Source organism: Epinephelus lanceolatus, chromosome 23 (genome assembly GCF_041903045.1).
Source record: "Epinephelus lanceolatus isolate andai-2023 chromosome 23, ASM4190304v1, whole genome shotgun sequence".
NCBI classification, from domain to species: domain Eukaryota; kingdom Metazoa; phylum Chordata; class Actinopteri; order Perciformes; family Serranidae; genus Epinephelus; species Epinephelus lanceolatus.
In genome coordinates this window covers 21,819,218-21,844,401 of record NC_135756.1, presented here as the reverse complement: position 1 = coordinate 21,844,401, position 25,184 = coordinate 21,819,218, and the positions used below count along the sequence as shown (strand labels likewise).

At 40.9% G+C, this 25,184-nt stretch overlaps 1 protein-coding gene across 1 annotated transcript in view; it reads right to left on the bottom strand.

Annotated features, from left to right (window-relative positions):
• The window catches only part of sox5 (SRY-box transcription factor 5), a 300,708-nt gene that overhangs the window by 159,656 nt on the left and 115,868 nt on the right, over positions 1–25,184 (bottom strand). Inside the window, exon 3 of the mRNA XM_033614344.2 lies at positions 7,084–7,161. The gene's annotated coding sequence lies outside the window, so the exon portion shown is untranslated. The remainder of the gene's footprint in view (positions 1–7,083; positions 7,162–25,184) is intronic.

Below are 25,184 nucleotides of genomic sequence, written 5' to 3'. Positions count from 1 at the left end.
TGACAATCTGCTGTCAATCCTTAGGCCAATTACGGTTGGTAAAATGTTAGAAAGTAGTTGGTGCAACAGTTTGTTTAGATAAGTCTTGCAGATTTCCCTAGGGCGACGTTGAAAGTGCGTTAGCTTTACAAAAACCATTATTGCTCATTGTCATCGCCATCACAGAAAGCCGTCTCTATATTCATCTAATTGGACAGTGGGGAAAAAACGGCAATGGTGTTATCGCTTTTTCTGCTCTGAGTTGACAGATTTTCAGCCCAATGCATTTTGGGTGCTCTTGCAAAAACACAAGTCACTCTGTACCACAAAAGCAGTGTGCGAAATGCTTCACTTTTAATTGAGAACCATCACAAAAAGCCAACGAGAATAACTAACATTGTGCAAATGTTAAAGGAAAGAGTCCTTCAAAACATGAAGCCCTTACCTGTATATGCTTTATAAGTCATTCTATATATGACCACTAAAAGGACAAAGTATTACTTAAAATTACCCAAGGCTGTTTCTGTTTAAAAGCAAAAAATGAGGATAGGAACATGGCGGCCATTCCTTCAGAGAGGAGGTCATGGAGCTCAAGTCCTATCTGTTTGGCTCCACCTGAAACTGCCCACTGTCCTCCCAGATCCATATCCTTTACATATGTTTTTGTCCCTACCATAATTTTACTTTGTTAGTTTATTCTTAGCACATGACATCCTCATTCCTGAGATTTATTTCTTTCCTTTTTCCTCGGTTAAAGGTTATTTAGGGAGAGCCATTTGAATCAAGGGTCTAGGGACAGAGCGTGTCATATGCAGTACAGATTGTAAATCCCCCTGAGGCAGATTTGTGATTTGTGATACTGGGCTGTATAAAAGGATATGTCTCTGGTTTGGTTCATGATCTATGGGAAAATATTCAATATTCAAAACGAACATTCTCCCATGCTTTCCAAGCTGTTTTGGCAAGAGTTTACTTTGCCTTGTACAGTTAGTAAAGTCTTGTATGGCTAAGTAAAATAATGTTTCCCAGTAACCTCTCTGACACTGTTTGGCAGGAGCAAAACTAAGAGCTTAGCATATTTGAGACGCACCCATGACAATTACAATAACCCAAAACAAATTGTTTTCCCCCTTTTGTCAGATTGGCTTTGAGCTGCTAGTTTTAGCACAGGCTTGGATACATTTGATTTGTCTGACTCTGGTCAATGGTTTGATTTTAAAAAGGAAGTGTCTTTACATACTACATAACACAATCGCTTGCACACACGGAGAGGGCATGCCCGACAATATACAACTGAAGACAGCTCAGTGCAGATCTAAAACAGAGTCACGCAACAAAGTGGACACTTCACTCAGTGACACCTACAAATGCTCTCTCTCTCTCACACACACACACACACACACACACACACACACTGTCCTGTGCTGTCATGTATAATTCAGAGTGTGGCCGGGCGGGCAGATGCCTCATCCCCAGGGGGTCCCATCATGCCTTTGCAAAGATGAAACATTTAACAGCACAGGACAAAATGGAACACGCTCAACGACTAAACAGGAACGGTTTCTGGAAAAACACACACACACACACACACACACACACACAACACATTCACAGTCTCACTGTCACATGGCTGCTTTAAAACAAACATAACCTTTCACACATGCTGAGCTCAATTAAAATATCTCGAGATTAAGAAGATAAATTATTGTGTTAGGTTCTATTTTAACTTTGAAACACACAGCATGACATTTGTATATTTTGGCGTATATTTTATACATCACGTCATAACGTCATGACCTCCGAGCCACGATGCACACACACTCACGTGAACAGAGGAACATTGGTTTTCATTTTAAGCCTGCAAAAACAAATGGCCACTTGGCTTCATACACACACACACACACACATACACACACACACACACACACGCGTGCGCACACATACACACACCCCAGAAGTGGGTCATTAAATGAGTCACCCAACAACTGTAAGAGTGCTTTTACAGCAGCCCCCTAAGTGAATAACTGTAGAGAAACGACAATATGGCCGCATAATATCAATATCGTTCCATATTCAGCACATGATGGGGCAAAGAAGAGGGCGTTGTGTGTGTGTGTGTGTGTGTGTGTGTGTGAACACTGAGAGGCTTCCGTATGAACGCATGCCTGTGCTTGATGGAGCAAAGAGGAAGAAGCTCTGTAAGTGTGAGCAGATGCTGACGCTTTGAGTGTGTGTGTGTGTGTGTGTGTGTGTGTGTGTGTGTGTGTGTGTGTGCTCATGAGCCTAAGAAGGCCTGGAGCGCGGCCAGGCCGGCTGTAGACTGTGAATATTAATGTGTTGTAACCTTGACATACAAGGAGCTGCTGGTGCTGTAGAGGAGCCTCCTCTGATGACATCAGACAGGAAGACAGGGACTCCTACCTGATGTAACACACCGAGGCACGACTCCTCGCTACCCCTCCTGTCTCCTCCCCTCTTGTTTCCTCTAATCTAACCTTGTCTCCTCACACAATTTGTCCTCTATCCCACTTATCTACTCCCTCACCTCTTCTCTCCTCGCAACTCTTCTTTCTTAAATCTCTGTCTCCGACCGCATCCCCTTTCTCCTCTAGTCCTCTTCTAATCCAACTTTGTCTCCTCATGCACATGTCCTCCACCCTTCCCCTCTTTTCCTTTGCCTTCCATCACCTCTCTCCTCTCGTCTCCCTCACCTCTCCTTCCTTTTATGTAACCTACTGTATGTTCGCCCTCCTCTTCTCTCCTTTCCTTCCACCTCCTGTCCTCTACTCCTGACCTTCTCTCCTCATACTTCATGTCCTCCACACTTCTCCTCTCTCCTCTTCTGTCCTGTACTCACCCTTCTTTCCTCAAATCCAACTTCCTTGTCCTTGCTCCTTCCTCCAATCTTTCACCACCTCCATCGCCTTTTCTTTCTCCCTCACTTCCCAACACCACTGTCCACTCGTCTTCTCTTATCTCGTCTACTCTCTTGTAACCTAACCTGGTGTTCTTTCACCTCACGTCCTCCACCTCTTCTTCTGTCTTCTTTCCATAACCTTGCACCATCCTAAGCTCTCTTTCTCCTCCTCCATTCCCCTCTTCTCCTCTCCCTCGCATCCCACCACCTGCCGTCTCCTCTCTTCTCCACTTCCCCTGTCCATCATTATTGCCATTCACCTCCCATTCTTCTCCCTCCTTTGTGAGTGTATATGATTCAGGCTGTACAGCTCTCTGTCTCCTTCCTCTCTGTTTCTCTGCCCCCCCGTCTGCCCCCCATTCTCTCTCTTTCTCTCCCCCTCTTTCAGCTCACTGCCAGGCTACCACAGCCCAAACTGTTCAGCTGCAACTGTTCCAAGCCCAATAATTACAGCTTGTCAGAAAGAATTAATTTTCTCATTTCTCATAAAGACGTGTAAAAAATTACCATGTTATTATAACGCCGCCACTCTCTGGAGGCACCAACGAAAACCAAATTTAATTTCGGAAATTCTTCCCTCGCACATTAAATTAAACACATAAATAAGAGTTTAGGAATTGGGGGGGAGGCTGACGGAGGGGGGGAGGGAGGGAGGGAGGGAGCATATGTTCGTTAGGCCGGCCTCAGCTCTGGGTAATGGCCGTTGTAATGTTTTGATGGGCCAGGCTATTGGTAAGCACCAATACATTTGCATGATCACCGTCGCGGCAGGCAAGCGAGCTGCCAATTAGCTCTTATACAGCTCTGGACAGTGCTGGGAGAGAGAGAGGACCAGGGATCTGCTCGGCATAAGAGATACACAGCAAGATATGGAACTGAGCTAATTAACAAGCACGTATGGAGAATAGCATATTTACTGCAGGGAGATGCTCGCTGAGATGTGTGGCTCTTCACAGAGGAGCTGTGGCTTTAAAGAAAATGTTTAGGTCTAACAGTACAGCGAGGCTTTGGGTTCAGTGGTGCAAACAGACAAACATAGCAACAGACCCAAAATGAAGATGTAATACAATCTATTAAAAAAATCATTTTGCATTAATTGCCTTTTGCCGCTCCCTGTTGAGTTTAGGATCCAGTACAAAATTCTCATTCTTACTTACAGAACATTACACGGTCAGGCCCTCTTATGTAGCTAAACCTGTGGTCTTCAGCTCACTCTATTCAATCAAATACCCTACATTTGTTGTCCATCCCTCACACTCGCCTTAAGACACGTGGTGATAGAGCTTTTGTGGCCGTAGCACCTAAATTTTGGGATGCTCTGCCCTTTATATCTGCTGACTCTGTGGTTTCTTTTCAAAGCCAGCTAAATACACACCTGTGTAGACAGGCGTTTGGGTAACTTGTATGTACGAGCTATACTTTTTTTAAATGTTGTCTATTGTTGTTGTGTAGTGTGAATTCTTCCTTTTTCTTCTGTGTGTGCAAACTTTTCACTATGTGGCTCATGTCGTCACTTTGTCTCGATTTCTGTCTTGTTGTGTATTGCACTTGTGACGCACTTTTGACCTATGCCTGCGAAAAGCGCTATATAATTAAATGTTACTGACGTCTCACAATTCTATTAACGCTCTTTTAGGCAATTGCTTGTGAGTGCTGTGAGTGGGCACTAATCTGAAGAACTTTACTGGAAACTGGATGAAGTTTTAACACAAACGTGATTTACAAGTGCTTGTTTTTGCTGAAACATTATGATGAACCTCTGCAACTGACAGTGAAAATGCTCTTTGTGTGCGATTGGCTCATTGGTCTGTGGTACTCCTGACCCTAGTAGTCAGAACAACAGAACTGTGACTGTCCTCTCGAGAGGAATGACAGCATCAGTTACATCAGCAAGTGCCGCAAACAACATCTGTTTACATTCAAATGAAGAAGTCCTGTAGCGGCCACAGAAGTTATTATGGGAGCAAAGGAGGAATCAAAGGAATCATTATCAGAGAGTTACAAGAGCGGCATTGGGCTTCAACACAGGAGACCGCTGTTAATTTCTTGTTTCCAACTGTCATCATTTCAACACCTTCTAGGTATACTACGCAGGAAATGTAGGTTGACTGTAAACATATTTGCCAGCAAAATTAAAATCCCAGATTCACTCTTGTTCCCAATATTTGAAAATACACCACCACACACTTTCAGTGAGTCATAAATGATGATTAAGAGGGATTACTTTTGCACAAGTCTACACATTGATTTTTTTTTTTTTTTTTTTTGTAATATTTCAATTAAAGGACTTGTTCTGCTTTCTTTCTCTACAGCGGTCTTCTTGTGTGCTTGCTGCAGGTTTGTCCACAGCTCCCACCACAGTGTCAGAGAGAGCAAGACCACAGAGTGTACTCCTGTGTTTACAAAGAAGTGAGTATAATTATTGACAGTGAGCACACACACGCAGGTTGCGCAGGGATCGTGCTGAGCCCCTATTCCATGCAAGTATAAAGTGCAGTTGATTATTTATTATACCGTAATGCAAACTGCACGCTGCAATTTTTATGTTATGTTTCATTAAGATTCCTTCATTACTACTACTCTGCAATAGGATATCAATCTGTGGTTACATTTCTGGAGGTGGATAACTTGTTTTAAGTCTCCTCCGTCTTTTTGTCCTGTGCGAGGAGGCTACGTAACAACCAGTTTGTTTTTTGGGGGAGCTTTTCCTCATTCAAAGACAGATTATAAAGCCATATAAAGCAAATTTCTGATGTTGGGCTTCATAAATAAAAATGATTTGACTTGACAGATGACAAAAACTTTCTACTTCTACTTGTTGCTACTGGTATGTTGTGCTAACATGTAATTTTCCAACCCTTCTCTCATCCACTTATACAATATGTGAGTTCATGATCCAGCATGAGGTGCAGTGGAGCTCAAATTTACAACAGGGCAAAGTGACGATTAGCTAATGTTCGGATAGTGTGACACGCCAACAGGAGCAAAGTTTAAGAAAAGGGTGTGACGGGTGAGCCTTACTGATTCATAGACTGATGACATAATATCTGATACTTATGGCAAATATAGAAGCACAATACTCAAAGAAGAATTTAGTGACGCTATAAAAATCTGATGAAACCAATGCAGAAGACCAGCCCCTCTGGCTCCGACGGGGAACTCCCACAACAAAACAAACTCAACCAAACACAGACGAACGGGGTGTCCCCTCCAACTCTTTGGCACAGCGAAGACAGGGACTTTCCCTGCCTGGAGCACAGGACACACACACGCATTCCCAGTGACACACACACACAGAAAAAGGTCACCCCCGGTTGACACACACGCAGTGGGCAGATTCATGGCTGATCTGACAGGGCTGCGACAAACGCTCATACATCTACACGCGTACACAAACACACTACAACACACACGGGGCCATGGTCAGTGTAACCGGTGCCAGCTAAATCTCCTCAGCAGAGCAGTGATGAGGCCGCAATCTGTGATCATGACACTGCCTTGACACACACTGTCTGGACTTTTTCACACTCATAAACACACAAAGACACGAGCACAAAGAGCAAGCAGACAGTATCAGCTGAGCCTCTATTTCATGGTCATTTGTCTTGTGTCTGGGTTCACTATCGTTGCCCTCCTCTAACTCCAGGCCTTGTTCTCTGCACAGCAGCGTCCACTGCTTTTTGTCACTGCATCCGAGCGCGCCTCGGGAGAGGTTTTTACTGATGTCTGACGTGCAACAACAGTCAAATTCATTTCTTAGCAAAGTTTTTCGATGAGCAGTCGAAGTTCCCAAGATAGAAACAAGTGAGTGTGCAGAAGATAAGTGGCTTGTGGTTGAAAGACCTGCCAGCTGCCAGCTAAAGACAAAATATGTCAGTTTGGCTGCTGGTAAAAGACAAAGTTCGGAAAGATTGAATATGTTTGCATGCATCACAGCCTCTATCCATCCCCTTTAATAGTGTTCCACACTTATATTCTATATCATACATTTGTTGTGGTTCGTGCATTCAGAAAGTTATTTAGTAAGGAAAAGTTTTTTTGTCATTTCCCACCTTCCCATAACTTGAGTACTTCAGCATTACCCCAGAGACCATCCGTACATGTGCTGCATTTGGCTGTGGCATATAGAACAACAATGAGTGACATATATGAGATATATATAATAGGAGATAGGTCAGAGCTCTTACCAGTAACCCGACGAAGCAAAGTGAAGAGTTTAATGTCCCAACGTTATCAGCTCCTCTGTCCGTTGGTCCCCCTCAGTCCTGGACACAAGGAAGAACAAAAAAGGCAGTGAATTAATAGTTCGGTATTTACGTCATCTAAAAGCATATAATCAGAAGTAAATTGCTGTGGGGTTGGAAACACTAACTTGAAAATAGGTATAGTAAAGTTCAAGAGAGTAACAGAGAGATATAGAAAGGTTGGGAGGAAAAATGGATAACTAGAATTGCCACCATGTGGTTGTGTGCCTCCGCCAACCAGTTAAGTTGCAGTTTATAGCGATGGCTATAGTGGAGACTTTGAAGGAATTTAATATTAGCTATTAAGTGTATTTTTGGCGAAACATGGATGCTTCACGCACATATTCAACCCAGGAGCACAGACGATCTATACAATCACAGCAGTTTAAAGGTGGGCACCCAAGATTAATGTCACCAATGCAGTATCTGGTCAAACGTCTCTGCTTCTGTTCCTGACATATGACGTTGGATAACGGCCAGTAAAGTGTTTTATGTGGAATATTATGATCGCAGTGAAGTTGACCTTTGACCTTTTGGATATAAAATGTCATCACTTCATCATTATACCCTTTTACACATTTGTGTGAAATTTTGTTATAGTAAGCAAATGAATTCTTGAGTTATGGCCAAAAACACGTTTTGTGAGCTCACGGTGACCTTTGACCATGAAAACAGGGCTCCTGTGGCTCCTGTGGCAAGTTAGATTAAAGACTTTTTAATGCCACTCAGAATACAATTTAAGAGCAATTTCACAAAAACCAAAACTCAATTAAAGACAAAAACATGAGCCGACATTAATTACTTAGGGTTAAGGACAATTTTGCCAAAATATTTATTGTAGCATAAAACCATGAGTGGGAGATTCTGTGTTTCTCACTCTGAAGGTGGGATTCCAGTGCTTTGAATCCTGCTGTGTCGAGTGTGGAAAAACCTTCTGCATAAAATAGTACATAGTAGTGCATAGTACTGGTTCAGCCTATTGCAAAGATTAAATAGCTAATTTTCAATGAATTTGCCATTTCCCATGTTGTCAAGGGTTTGGTGACAGCTACCTAACAGACAGTGGATCCTCTGCTCTGAGCATCCCGGCCATGTTAATGTGAGGCATCTGGTAAATAATTAAAGAAGAAGAGGAAGAGGATGAGGAAGAGGAAGAAGACGAAGCAGAAGAGGAAGAAGAAGAAGACGAAGCAGAAGAGGAAGAAGTAGAAGAAGAAGAAGAAGAAGAAGAAGAAGAAGAAGACGAAGAAGAAGATGAAGACAAAGAAGACTAAGACAAAGAAGATTAAGAAGAAGAAAATAGTTGTTACCAATTATTTTAAGATTTTACTATTCAACATCAGGAAAGGAGGATTTCATAAAATCCTACTTTCCATGTTTTCAAGACATTTTAAAGAACAATTTAAGTCATTTTAATGCCAATTAAGGCCTTCTTTTAAGGTTAAAGAATTCAGTGGCTTTTAAGACTTTTTAAGGATCCACCAGAACCCTGCAAAATCGAATCACTTTATCTTTGAGTCACCAAATTTGATAAATTCCCTCAAAGTGTCCCTGACATATTGCGTTTATGAAAACAGGACGTTCGTCAGACAACCTGAAAACCAGAAGCCCCAAGCCACGACTGTCGCTGGCATAGAAGCTCTGAAAACCATGATATGAAAATCTTGGTTCAACTCTTTTCAACTCCTTCATCCTTAACTTTTTAAGGTATTCTCATCTTCAGCCACTTTGAAGCATTTTGTCATCAGAGTTAAATTTGACTTTCTCACGAACCAACTTCCATTTCAAAGATCCTCTCCAATCAAACGTTTTTACATCTAGCCCAAAAAGTAGCTTCCAAATTTCAAATTAGAGTAAATGTAATGGTAGCACCTGCGTTTGCCTGGATATCCGAGGGTGTGTTGGTTGGGCATGTTGTGTGTCAGATGCCCTTGTGCATGAAATTGGGAGACAAAGAGGAAAGTGACAGAAGATAAGCGGGAAAATTAAGACACAAAAAGTGTAAGGGAGTGACAAAATGAAAAAGCTGAGGGCAGATTGACTCACTAGTTTACAGATCCCCTCCTCTTTTCCTCTCTTCATCCCTTCATTCCTCCTCCTTTTCCTCTCTCTCACCCACCCTCCCTTGCTCCCTACATTCCTCATACCCTCACCCCCCTTCATACCAGAATTCTTCCATCTATAAATATCAACAAGAGAGACTATAGAAGTACATACATACATACATACACATACACACACACACACACACACACACACACACACACTGTAAACACACACACACACCAGTTTAAACCAATGAGCACAGTGGCGTATTGTGCCAGCAGAGCCAATACACACTTCCACGGCCATTACTCCCCATGGAAACAGGCGAGCGCATTCGCACACACATGTGATGTTGACGTTGTACCCGCACAGTGGCTGCCTTAGACAATAAGCTATTTCAGGGCCAAATCGCTGACAAAAATCCATTTTTCCACCCCACTAAAAAAGATCAGGAATGAGGGAGGGAGAAAGAGCAGGATAGAGAGAAAAGCTGAAATCAAATAAACAGTGGCGTACATCTCTCTTAAGCTGGATTTATCTCTGTATTTTGTCATCATTCTAATTTATTCCCCAACCTGCTTACAATTACTGCCTTTTCAAAACTCATATCGCCGGCTTGTTGTTGTTCTCGGAGAGATTGCGTGGTATCTGCAAATGAATGAGCGGGGGACTTGCATAAGGTGGAAAAGCTCCTAGTGTACTTTTGTAGATTATCCACTTGATACCGATTCATTTTCTCTCTCACTTGTCACAGCTTTGTAAAGGAGGCGATGTAGGACAAACATGCAAACGCACACAAAAACACACACGCACGCACGCAGACACACACGGCATTGTGGAGTGTAGAGGAAGGGAGTGGGCTCATCATCTTTAGTTGTGATTACAACACTTGGCAAGCTCTCCCCTGCCTGTTTGCCTGCCTATTGCCTTACAAATGGATTAGTAAGCCCTGTTCCATTTGTGTGTGTAGCTTCTCTGAGATTTAGGCTGACTTACAAATAACACCAATCAGATTTGGGAGCAGCCGTTGTGTAGTCTTTTCCGGGGGAATATTGGGCGATGTGATTTGGGGACAGTGTTGCTTGTATGCACTTAGTTTGGAAAACCTTGGGACTGTGTGCACTTATGTGTGTGTGTGTGTGCGTGTGTGTTGTGAAGATTTTACACGTCTCATAATGAGGAAGTCTGACTGCAACTTTTGGAGTCAGTCGGCGGTTAATCCATGGGAGGCCTGCTCGCTCATCCCTAGTTTACATGTAATACTGAAGAGGACAACACTGATCTGAGGAAAAGGGAAAAAAAGATGTATTTAGACAGTGAAAGCAGGGTACAAGATGATGAGTGTGTTATGAGGGGAAAAGCATGGAATTCTTTTTTCTGTTTGGGGGACCGGTGCTAGTTTCTCTTATTGCTGTAGAAAACTGCAGAGAGAAAGACAAGCACCACCTGACACAAAAACTACAATTAACAATGTATTTGGTCCCATTTGCGCTCATCATTTCAAGTGCCTTGTATCCGAATAAAATCCAAATGAGATTTCCGACACTTACATTTACACATAACCACATATATGTCTCCATTGGCCATATCACATTAATTGCATCCGTCTTGGGTTTTTCTGGGCTACATGCAAATTACGGTTGGCCTGACTCCAGCTCAGAGGGTGCTGGTAATGCTCCTGAAGCTGTTTGGTTTGGTTCACTTAATATGATAGTGTTCTCCATCGTGGACACTCAACATGTAAAATTAAACTTGCTTTGGTGGAACATTTGCACGTGAAGAGGTGAGCCCTGTCATTAAAACGGGCAATTCTCCACAAAAGAAAACGCCACAAAAACAGCAACAGAAAGGGCTGGATATCGTCACCACTACCCTTAAAGTGACACTGATACCCATGGGGTACTTCATTTGATACCCACAATGTGAATGGACTCGTGGCATGCCAAACTGTCAAACTCAAAGTCAAATACAGCCCCCTTGACCTCACCACACCACTGACTGAGTGTGTTGTAGCTGCTGCTGCAGGAGTGTGAGTCAGCGCCAGGGACAGTTGTGAGAGTCTGTCTGGCCACATACACACACTGACAAGGTTAACTGTTAGCATCACATGGCTAATGTTATTTAATGGTTATTAATGGGTTTAATGACAGACTCGAGCCATGTTGGTATGAGGTTGGTGGAACCGTTAAATGGCTCAAGCTGGGTGTTGTGCAGCTGCTGTGTTAGCTCATGCTTACCAGCAACTGTAACAGGGGTATTCAACTAAATACCAGGTCCAGTTAGAGAAAATTTCGCAAAGGTCCGGAACATCATAATGTCTTATTTGTGATATGATTTAGTGTGATATATACTGAAGTAGCTTAGTAGGTGTAATCAACATCTTACTGTCAAATCAAATAAATAAAGTACGATTCCAAAACATTTCGACAACTTTAATCGTCACTTAACACTGAACTATACAGATATGCATTTAGAAATAAAATGGACAACATAAATAAAATAGTTTTTGAAAAACTGTGCAATTGTGACACAAATTAAGTGACACACAATTATGTTAGCATAAAATAAACTTATTAACAAAGCTAAAACATGGAAATTACTACGAAAGCAATTTCGCTTACCTCTCCCATGGAGCACAACAGCAAAAAGGGGAGAGGTAAGGTGGGAGACACCCCTTTATAGGTGGGGTACCTCCAAAGGTGAACGCAGGGGTACAGAAACTGACTATCAGACGTTCCATATACTGACTAAAGAGGCCTAAGCATGTCAGGTGCTAACAACTGAAACTAATTTTGTGAAATTTTAATACGTAATATTATAAATGTACATTTGACTTTGTTACACATATTACAACTGTATAATTGACCCATTTATATCGATAAAATTTTCCTTGATAGCAATATAATGAATGTTGTTATATACTCAAGCCACACAAACACCAGGAAATACTGTCAACGCAATTTAACAAAAGAGACTCAAGAAAATGTAAACACACATAAAGTTAATCTAAGTATGATTGTTTGACAGTGGATAACAGTGCTGGGCTACCCCACGATTGGATTTGCCACACAGCGTTAGCTACAGTAGATGTACGGTTAGTTGAGTCGTCTAATGCTGATGGTACTTTCAGCAATTTCATTGGATTAAATGAATAAACGTGACTAAATTGTAAAGTTAATAAAACTTTAATTTACACATCTGTGAACATGATTTCTGGCTAAGTCATGTCAAATAGACTTTCATTGGCAATGGTGACTGTTTTAAATGATCCGACAATTACTTTAAGACATCATTAAAGTCTGTCTTCTGTTATAGTTTCAACTGAGAAACAGCAGAAATTATACGAACCACAGTTGAGATTTTTCTTTTGACTATTTATTTTGTTCACACTGTCACCTAAAACACTCCTAAAATGTTAAACCACCTGTACAAAGACTTTGGCAATGCTCCTGACCAGAAATAAGATTCCTAACTGTATGGCTTCTTCAACTGTCACTTCAGAGCAAAAATCAGCCTTTAAAGTCCATTCTCACTGAGGGCAAATATCCGCGCGGATTATTCTCGCGGACAAATATAAAAGTTGATTTCATGGGTTCTTATGGAAGTTTGCACACGGGGGCGGAACTTTTGTGCGGTGAAAAAAGTTTCCGCCCAGACTTTACTCTACACAGCTGGGCCAATGAAATTGTTTGTTTATAGTCACGCAGACCCGGCAGAGTCCGAAATCCAGTCAGGCAGGACAGTATGGGAGAAAGGTTGATAAACTTCGTTTCACAGCACCCTGTCCTTTTTGATAAAAGACGGGATGATTTTATGATCAATGAATTAAAGGACAATGTCTGGCAGTCCATTGTCCAGCTTGGTGGCTGCAGTGAGAGTGGTAAGTGCTAAAGAAAGTTGATGTTGACGCTTGTTAAACGTTAGCTTGCTAGCTCGCTGCTGCTGCTACTACTCTCGTCCATGTTCACCCACACCCATTCACGCAGCGTGGACTTGGAACACAACAACGCTAAATTCCGCACCGCATCTGTACCGCGCCTAAGTGTATGGTTTGAGTGCAGAAAAGCACTGCGCGAATATTCCGCAAATCCGTCCCGCATTTCACAGGCCAACTGGCTGATTGGATTGATTTCACTGAAATAATTCAGTTTGGTTGGTTTTTAACAGTGAACAATTGCAAGTCATATGTATTCCTCTGAAAATCACAATGGGGATCTTTGTCTAACCTTGTGGTTTTACTTGCTTGAACTTAGGCAAACCTGAAATACAACAGAGGCAGATGAGAAAAAGCTGGCATGAGTCAAATCTGGATTGCAATCTGACAACCTGTATTGACGTTTGAGGACATACTGGATGGCGCACAATGTTCTAGTTTTTCAATACGGTATCAGAAAGGTGTTGGTATTTCTGGAGGCCTCTGTGTTCTTTTGAGAGCATGACATAATGATGAAAATTCTTAGTCTTTCACAGTGCATGTGGCCCTGAGCACCAATAAAACAATATTACAAAACACATCAATACTGTGTAACTGCGCACTGAAAAATGTCCTCTTAAAAGTAATATATCTTTGATTTTTTTTCTTGGTTTATTAGATTTGATTGTTCTCTGCATGAAGAAGCTAATTCAGGTTAGACTTCTTTACATAGGAACTAACTGGAGGTGAGAAAATTATTTTCTTTTTCACATTTTTTTAACAACCTCTCTCATGTGTAGTAGTCTGAGATCAGTGTAATGTGCTTTAAGTGCCTTGCTCCAGAGCATCATGACTGGTCACAAACTCTTCTCTATCATTTATACATCATAAAACAACATTATAAAATTGAGAGCACCAATTTGAGTGTGGAAGAACATGGAGTGTTTGGTACATGGGAAACGTGACTGTGTGTGCCTCTGTGTGTGTACACATATGTGTTTCCCCCGACCCGAGAGTACAGTTTGTGTGAATAAAGCTCTAAGCTGAGCTTCCATTAAGCCTTTTTCAACACAATGCCTTTCTCTCTCAGAAACTCTGTCTGATGGAAATCTGCTTTTGTTGCCGCAGTTCAATGTCCCTGCTATCTCCTGATGGAAGGAGAGAGAAAGGAAGGCCTGAATGGGCCTCTATAGTTTTATGTTCCAGACAGTTCGCACACACACATTTGCCAAATCACACACACTCCTTGCTCCTTCACAATGAAATCAATGCTCTCAGTTTTCCCTCTCTGTGCACAGCATCTCACAGTGCCAAAGGCTTCTTGTGATCAAACACCACATCATGTTCTGCAACTTCTGATACTGATGCTAACACAGTGCCGCTTTTGTACTCTGGTGTGGCTGTTCATTCACATTGTACTCGGTCGCAATAAAGGATGCCTTTTTTGATGGGTGTTTTGATTATGTATTTCTTTTCTATTTTCAAATGTTTGTCATACTTTTTTTTTCTTACTGATATAGTGTGTTTCTGAATGCAACTCTTTCATATCTGCTTTGTCAGGTATAATATCCTTGAACCTTTTATTAGCATTGTTTGTAAAGTCATATATCGGGTAACTCAAATCAGCAAAGTAAAATTAAACAGCCTCTACGTTTTCTTTGACCAGAAACTCACACAAGTTTTAATATTTTTTGCAAGCACACATGAGAGAGAGGACATCTGACCTAGTGTGCTTATGTTTAACTTGAGATTTTGATTGCCTGTTGTGTCATTTGCCTCCACAATCTTTCCACTGTCCATGTGGGCATGTTTGTGTGTGTGTTGGGGTTGAGTGGGTTAAAAAAGTGAACATATGTCAGGAAATATGTCTGGTTTGGTTTGGATAGGAGCGCTGGGCTGCTGCTCCCAGGGCTACCGTGAGACCAGGAGTGTCCGGGGATAAAGCCCGATTGTTGGTAAGATAAAGACCGCTAACAGAGTGGACGGAGAAGGGGAGGGACCACAGGGCCGTCCCGTCAAAGGCTGCCACACACACACACACACACACACACACACACACATACACGCATGAAGGCACAAAGACGTGAACCCAAACACGCACATAAGCATTATCTACAGTGGCTGTGCATTAGCTTTGTGAAGTAGTTTCACATTAAAAAACAAACACAGTGTCAAAGTGGTATGTTGGGGAGATGACAGGACTGTTGGCTGGTTATGTAACGAGATCGTGCGGACATGTTAATTGTTTCTGAGACAGTGGGAGTCAGACAAAGACAGATACAGAGAGGAGAGAAACATTCACATAGATATAGAAAGATTTAGAGAGTTAATTTGCAAACATATTTGTCTTAATTTAAGGTGTGTTTCGAATGTGAGCCACATGGACATGAGCAAACTCATAATAAAAATAAGTCAATGCTCAACACAAACAGTGACCTCCATCACTGGCCAACTGAAAGCTTCTGACTGGGTGAAATGGATTATAGATGAGATACAATGGAGATGGTGGTCTTAGCCTGTACCCCAACATTGCCATTGTGTCTGCCTGCATGTGACCAGGGTGAAAGACACTACTGGAGTAGAGGACTCTGGCGAACAAGCACACACTGATTTCTTATTAAAATCAGTTAATAAAAAAAATTCTTATTAATATGGCAGCATTTCTAGTTCTGGTACCCTGTAAAAAATATGATAGGGTAACTTTATCAGTTTATAAGCAAAAGCTCCTCAGCGACTGACAGATTTTAAAAGGTCTATATAAAAAATTCTATTAACCACACAGATTTCTTGTTATGCTGTCAACAGTTCTCTAGGAACTACTTCTTCTCTATGGGTTATGCAAAGTAACAAGGACACTGTTTTTGGACATGCTGCTGTTAAGAGTGTTGTCATCTTCCCTTGAGACTCCAGTACCGTTTTTCCTTCACAATACCAATACCGAATCCTGAATTTGCGTATCAGCCAATACCAAGCCCAGGTAAAGCAAGAATAAATAATTATAATGAGTTTCTTACACATCATAGAAAAATATGTTATTGAGCACCCAGCCAAATTTAAATGATTAAAAACGTTACCAAGTTTATAAAGTCACGTTTAAAATCAGGAAAAAATAGGTGGTCCTCTTAAACCACGCCCACTTGCGGGAAAGCTGCAGCCCTTTTTACTTGTGGCAATGCAATGGATGTTCCATCTAGCAAATTTATTGGACTTGTAAAGCCAAAAAAATTTGAGCCACCAGAGCCTGAATCAAATTTGGAACCAGAGGACAATGACCTGCCTGAAAATCAACCTAGTTCTTCTAAGTCTTCAAAAGAATGGTAATTTCTATCAATTTTTTCAAACAACAACAAAACTCAACAGCTCTACTTCTTATATGGTGTAGGGACACCATATAAGCCTCATCGAGCAGGCTTTAAGCCCCTCCCAAAATATAATGGACAAAGAAATGGTTTAATGGTCTAACTCCACAATTCAGTACTAGACAGTTCCTAGTCTTTTCACGTTTTCAACAAGTGTTTTCCAACATCTCAGATTTTAACTTACCCCGACTTTAAATAAACAAATTTAACAACTGTATAATGCTAACCCTGTACAGAATATGAAATGATTGATATTATTGTTGTATGGCATGGCTCAGGTTAAACCTCAAAACATGAAAAAACACATACCGAAAATGAACAGCATTGAGCTTTCCTTTATTATCTAGTTTAAAATTTTGCTTACGGCTAACATTAGAATTTTTTACCAGAAATCTATTCTTATTCACTGCTCTAAAAATAGTTGCCAGTAGCTACACAGCCCAACTTACTGTGTTGTTATTGTTTTAGAGGGGCAAAGAGTTGATTTCCAGGAATCTGCCATTTTATCCAGGTGGAAACTACATTGAAGTTTATCAGTAAATTACGTGGTATGGAATTGTAACATTGACTTATGTATTCCCTGATACCACATCCAGCATTTTAGGCAATATCTGAGGCATTTTCCATACAACCGAAACAGATCTAATTTTCCCATTCTTTGAGTACCAAAAATGACTGGGGTGTCGAGAGGAAATCTCAGAGACATATCTTAAAACCTCAGCTTATAAAAGTACAACTATCTGCATGGCTACATACAATCCATTAACTAGCATACTCACTTATCCTTGAGGGTGGCAGGGAGGCTGGCAATGAGAGGTGGGGTACTATACAGCCTGGACAGGTTGCCAGCCAATCACAACAGGGCTCAACAATAAGGATTGCCCGATTACCCGGGGCAAGTAAAACTCACGGTCAGGCATGTAAATTAACAACTCACTTGCCCGATCAGGCAAGTTGCTAAAAATAGTAAAAGTTAATAACTAATTGATAAAATAAATGTATTTTAAAACGTGCTCTTCTGCTCTGATGCAGCGGTCTCTCTGCCTGAAGTCACAGGCACAGCTGTGTAACAATGTCCTGCCCACAGCCCCCATTGATATTATTTTGCGCGACGGACACTTCATATAATAACATAACAATATACTATTTATGGCGTTATGCCACTGTGTCATTTCTGTCTCTACATGGTCACGCGTTAACAATTCTCCTCTGCTCTCTGTATCGCGCACGGCGGGGTTCCGCCACACACACAGGTGAGCACGCTAGAGCGGCTCAGGCCGCATTTTCCTGACCAAATCTGACCACGAGCCCGGTGCAGTTTGTCAGCTGACCAAGTTATTGAAATGGACAGTGTGTAAACAACCAACAGACTGCTGTTACGCACAGACAAACATGCTGCTCGCACAGCAGCTCAGCACGGCACTCATGCGGAGCTTGTGTTGCGTTCAGGCGTTGTCACGTAAATAACAACTTCCAACACTTAAATAGGTCATAGCACAAAACAGCAGCATGTCAAGTGACTTTTTACTTTATTATATTCAATAAAATTGTATGTTCCTAAATCTTGAGACACCTCATATGTAAGCTAGACAGACATTTCACCTGCTTATTACTGTGCACACATGTACTGTATGTACTTAGTCCTAAAGAGCCCTTCTGGTGCCAGTAGATACATAGAAACATCCCAGCAGGCTGTGCTTTGCAAGCATACCAAAAAAGTTGCACGCATGTGAAAATTATTTTTCATGCGTGTGCTTCACCTCCGCTGCTACAACTCCATCCTAGGGGAAACACTGCTGTGTGCCTTTTGTGCAACAGGTGGATGTGGTAGTCTACTGGTAGAGTAGAGAGAGAGCTAAGTAGCGTTGAAGTAGAGTAGAGCAGGGCAGAGAGATGGAAGCAAAATATATTAAACCCGATGTTAATACAGCAGAACTGGAGAGAGGGGTGAAAAATAAATAGAGGTGGGCATGGCTCAAGTAGGGTGCAAAATTAAAGACGGAGAACGATTGACAAATTTTTCACTTTAAGCCCTGACACTGTCATTTTTGTGTAGGAATTAAGCTACAATACATGACATATGTTGTTTTAATTAATAAATACAGTGTGAATAAAGATTATATAACATAAAAATAACTGCAGTCTTTGTTATTTGATAGCCGCTTAAATTAAACAATTTTTATAGGGCAAGTAAAAACTGACATCGGGCAAGTAGATCTCTGACCAACTTGCCCGACCGGACAAGTGAAAAAAAAAACCTTAACGTTGAACCCTGCACAGGGATATGACTAACTACTACTAGAGGTAACTATTAAAAACTGTCTTTATGTTATTAGGGTGCACTAACCCTTTTAAACCCTGGAAACACAGGATTAACTTCAGGAAGGAAAGGGTTATACTGTACATACAGATTGTGAGACTGTGAGATTGTGAGATATTGTGTGTGTGTGTGTGTGTGTGTGTGTGTGTGTGTAGCAGCTGAAGCATCTGTGAGGGTCACAATGTTAAATTCCAATCTTGTTTTATCAACTTAATAGTGGCCTTCTCAGCATTCCACTATCCACTATCCACACACACATACACATACACATACACACACGCACACGCATGCACGCACGCACGCACGCACGCACACACACACACACACACACACACACACACACACACACACACACACACACACACACACACACACACACACACACACACCGCCTTGCATCGCATCTTCACCACTTAATCATGTTACTCACGGCCTGCCGCAGTACAACACACTCACACTGACAAAACACACCCACTACAACACACTTACACACACTGTTAATACACAGCTCATATATAAGGATATAGAATATACAGTACTTATTTGCTGCAAGTGGGGACATAAGTACATGCATATATACACTCGACACGCTCTTATTATGAGGTAAAAGGGAGAAGATATTATATTATATAGATATTATATCAGTATCCGTCACAATAGAAAGATTGCTTATAGTCTAATGCTGTCCATTTGTATAACAGGGCTCCAGATTGCAAACATTTTGGTCGCGTTGGTCCCACTGGTGCGCCTGACACTTTGCAGGTCTGTCTCTTTCTATGGATGTGTGTAGTTTTATTTGTTTTCCCCACAGAGGAGGGGTCCGTCTCCAAGGATGGACAGACGTGTACAACAGATAACAGATGTTACATGTACAGACTAGACTAGATCAACATTACGGTGTAGAATCACCACAGTTTTATGGTGGGCAACCAAGATTAGATTTGAGTCGATTTTTGGTTGCCTATTCAGTTTACAAGCTTAAACTGGTTTGATTTTATGCAAACAGGCTGGACTAGCCTTTGTCATTGTGACACTTCCTGGGAAATCAAAAAGTCGCCTACATCAGCAACCTCTGCTGACGACATCACAGCACTTAATCCAACTTGTGTCATTAGATGTAAGCAATATATGACCATAATATAGTGGTTATATTATAAACGGTTTAACGGAGCCACTACTGTCTGACAAGCCGTGAGCCAAGCATGGCCACATGAAGAAGACAGTAGTTTCTTTACTAGAAAGTTCATGTGTTTTTTTCTGGTTGACGAGATGGGGAAACAGAAAGTGTTGCTTGGGTGAGGGATGTCTGGGGTGCTTTGCTCGGCCTGCTGCCCCCGCAACCCGGCCTCGGATAAGCGGATGAAAATGGATGGATGGATGGATGGATGGAAGGAAATGGGGCATGGCAAATTAAGTCTCTTAAGAAAACTAAAACTGCGCCAATATGGCATTATTTTGAATTTAAAGATGGGGAGAGAGGCGTCACTACTGTGAGCTGAACTTTTTTCCAAATGTCCTGTTTCTATTTTTTTCACTCTGAAAGTGCTGCAATGGACGAGAAACTGTGGATTCAGGAGGATGAAGTAGATAATCATCGACCCGATTCCTTCTTATATTACTACAGAACCTAAAGCAGTTTCTGGTAAGGTAAATGACTTTGCTAATATTAAGCTATTGAGCCACTATTAAATGTTAGGCTACTTGCTGTTGGTTTCCAGTAAATATAATTAAAACAGTTTCACTGTTTCCTACTTAAAAAGTGCAAACGTAGAAAGATAGCATGTAGGCTACGCACCCCTCTTTTTAGCGGGTACATCTCCAGTATGATCTCAATGGCACAACTGATATTTATGTGGTTTGTTCACATGATGTAACAGAAGTTTATATTCAATTGATTCAACATGGACGGAGAGCTTCGATGTTCTGTGATAGTCTGGCACTAATTTGCTGTTGGAACACAGTGTTATTATGTTTCACTCGGTATCAGCTACTGAGTCAAGTGCAACTAGATTTAGTGGTGAAATTCGGTATACCAGTCCAGTGTGGAGTTTGCCTTAACATAAAATAAGTTGGTTTTTTTTTTGCAGAACATTATGATGTCACAGTGATGTTGATCTTTTGGATATAAAGTGCAATCACTGCATTATTTATCCTATTAGAAAATTGTCATAATTAGCATATCAATTCTTGACTTATGGCCCAAAACATGCTTTGTGAAGTCACAGTGATCTTGACCTTTGACGTTTTATCCTTGCATCCAAGTGGATGCTCATGCCAAATGTTAAAAAATTACCACAAGGCGTTTCTGATTTCTCGTGTTCATGAAAATGAGATGGATGAACAAACTGACAAACAAACAACCCAAAAATATAATTTCTCTGGCAAGCTATCGCCAGCACAGAGGCATAAAAAGCATCAACAGTAAAGGACTTGCATTGTGCTATATACTATACTATTCCATCTTCAATTCAATCCATGTGGACATCAACATTGCCACAGCAATTTCATTTATTCCTTCATTCATGTAAAACGTATTATGGCTGTAATGCTGAATTCTGTAAATGATAATGTTAACAATAATAAAATGCACTTCATTATATCCCATGGACAAATTAATGCCCTGGAGCGCATTGTATGAAATGAAGGCTGATTTAATATCATTCAAACAATGCACCATTGGGTCCAAAGATGTCATCATGAAGCACAACTTATTGGAACAAAATGTGCTTCGCAATTATGCATCAGTGACATCAGGGTATTGTATTGTTTGTTGTATGGACAAGGACGCATCTCGGTACCTTGACCCCTTCTCAGAGCTGGCCAATAGCTATTCAAACCAAGGGTTCTTTTTATAATACGACATCACTACTTTCCTTTACCAAGTCTAAATCAAGCCCGGGTAATTAGAATTATATAAACAAGGAAGAATGAGACCTTTTTGTTCCACCTTTGTGAGGCAGAATGGGTAGATTGCATTTCAGATGGATGTCAATAGGAACACCAGATACACAGTTGTGAGACCTTGTTCAGACCTTGAAACAAACACACAAACATGTTACGGAGGCAAACTCGATCGACAAACACCATATTGCCATTATGTCCTTTTCTCTAGAGCTCTCAAACCAAAAATCTACAACAGCGTCTTATCTGCTCTGTCCTCTACACAGTGAGGTTTTAGGGAAGCAGCCTGTTTAAATATGGCCTTGTGGGCATTGGATAATAAACAACTATTAAACCTAATACATTGCTTTTGAGTCCAACAGATAAAAAAATATGTTCTGGAACACAGGATCAATAAGTGGAGCACACATAGAGGCACTAGTTGTTCTGCTTCTATTTCTAATGTCCATTCAATACATTTAGTTTGCTCCTCTAAATACCATTTTTCTCTCCTTTATTAATTTATTAAAAAACTCCTCTAGCACGACCTGTTCTTAACTGCCTAGATTCCTGTGTCCACAGTGTTCAAACTACATACTTATTATGAAAATTATAATAATTTAATGTACAACAGGAAAAGGTAAAAAGGCAAATTTAGAATATGAATGGAATAATATGCGCTGACTGCTGCACAGAGTACCATAAAATTGTGCAGCTTGTGGTTCCCATTGATACAATCTGGTCCAGAGACAGTGAAGTCTATAATGTCTCATTTGAAAGGCTATTAACATACAATATGAACCATCGGAAAGTACAGTGCGATATACGAGGACATGGTTGGCTGCCAAAGTTGATACTCACTCACACCTTTATGTCTAATACACATAAAAATCTTTCCGATACCAAGTTGACACTCTAAAAACACTTTTAAGCCAATATGGATGAGAAAAAATGTTTGAACTTCTTTATTTCCTTGACTTGGGAGGCAACTGGTTAACTCTTGTCAAATCTGTTTATAATATCATGGGTCACATCTGTGGCTCAGGAAGTAGCAGGATCGTCCACCAAACAAAGAAAGAAAGACAGTGGTTTGATCCCTGGTCCCTTCAGTCTACATGTCTTAACATCCTTGGGCATGATACTGAACGATGAATGATCATCTGATGTATGGTATGGTAGCCTCTGTCACCAGTGTATGAGTGGGATGAATGGTGCCTGTAGTATAAATGCTTTGAGTGATTACTTGGACTAGAAACTATATACAGGGGTGTGGTGCTGCTGGAGCGCACAGGAATGGTGCTTTGTCTGTTTTGTTTTGTTTTTTGCATAATCTGGTTGAAATTAATTTATATTTGTAAGCAGCTGAAGATCGAATCATCACTAACACATATGTCATACAAGAAAGCCAATAAAAACAAATCAAATGACCAACATTGTCCTATTAACTATTAGGGATGCACCGATCCACATTTTTTCACTTCCAAGCCGATCCTGATACCTGATTTTGGATATCTGCCGATACCGATACTATTCCGATACCAGTGCTCTGTTTGCTTTAATATTATTATCATTATTGTTGATTTTACATGAGGTTGTAATAAACTCCTCTCTACAGGCAAGTATGATATGTCCGTATGTATGCATGTATGTCCCAAAAGGCAACTTGAGGTAAGTATAAGGTCAGAAAAAGAGGTCAGAAAAGCAGGAAATCCTGTTAACAGGAAAAATCCCATCCTGAAAACAAATATGCAACTGTAAGGGTTTCAAATTGATGGTCAATATTTATTAAATTCCAAGACAGTGTTAAACTACTAGTGCAATATACACTATCAAAAAAACAAAAAAAATACCTGTCATATTAATCTGAGCAGCACAGATACAAATCAAGTAGACACTACTATGTAGTAGTGTTGTCACGGTACCAAAATTGGGACCCACAGTATGATACCAGTGAAAGTATCACGGTTCTGGGTAGTATCACGATACCACAGCGAAAATGAGGCAGATGTGCCTTTTGTCATTTCTAAAAAGATAAATCACTTTTCTATAATACATCAATGATATTTCAATAGAATAAATTACTTATTGACTTATTCATACTTCGAAAACAGCATCAGTAAGTGATTAACATAGGGGGGATCGAAATAAAATAATAAATAAATAAAATAAAAATCAACCAAAAATCAACCAGCCACCCTCCTCCCCTGACAAGAATAGTCCCTAAAGTGCGGTGAGGTTTGTGGAAATGTGAACGGCTCGTTTCCCCTCTGACATGTCACATACCTGTGTGCCACCACGGCTCGGCTGTTCAGGTACTTTTGGGCAGTCATGACACCAACAAAGACTTATTGGACCTGGACCCGGGCTTCTCCATCGCCAGTAAGCTGTTATCTAGCACCGCGGAGCACTATGGCCGCCGTATTCCTGTCTGTGACCCCCGTTCAACCCACAACCGGCAGGATTCACCTTTAGTTTCTGCTGCTGGTTGAAATGTGTACTCACACAGCATGCTCCTGAATGTTTTCTTTTGCTCGCACAAAACTATTTTTAGTCGCAAATGCGAGTAAAATGCTCGCACCGTAGAGCTCTGTGGAAAACAAATCACTGTAGCATAAACGTTATTATATGGCGCATGGACACTCACCCTCTTGCGATTGGACTTTGAACTTATCCTACAGTAGTGGTACCTGAGGTACTCCAACATTATGGTATCATATGTACCGTCATGTTTTAGTACCGCAGTCTACCGTTGGTACCAGTATACCGTGCAACACTACTATGTAGCAATCATCATATCATTCCAGCAGACAACGTGAAAGCACAGACACGGCTGGTGGATCGGAAATTTCCGATCCGTGAATTACGTTGGTATCGGAACCCGATACCGATACTGAATCGGATCGGCCCCATCCCTATTAACTATTAGTCATAGTAAACTTTCCACCAGGCCACAACTTAACCGTGCACGTGCACACACGAGTGCGTTTAAGAAGTGCGCTCTAGTACTCAAACAAATAACATACACCCCCGGTTTAACAAATACAATCCTTTTACCATAATATATGACATCAATAAAATGGCCCTGGCAGAGTGCCGGGAAGTCAATCAAACTTGACTATCTAGAGGAAGTAAAAGTCCTAACAAGGACGGAAAGATCATTATCGGTTTTTACTCTATAGCTAAAGATGGCATTTGGGTCTTTGGGTCACTATAATCCATAAATGCTTTGCCATAAGGCTGTGCAATTAATCGCCTGGTGATCACGATTAGGATTTTGAGGTCAAACGATTTCAAAAATAATGAAATGCACCATAGTGAAAAAAACAACATAGTGATAAAATTAAAATTAAAAAAAATATATGTGGAAATGCATGTATGATGATAAAACACTAACACACTATAAATAAAACACTAAATACTAAAACCTAATATAATGGTTGTTGGTCACATGACTGCCTGTTACATCACAATTTAATGTCTGTAAAACAGATGATCAATCATTCAGGAATATCTGGAAAGTCCAGTT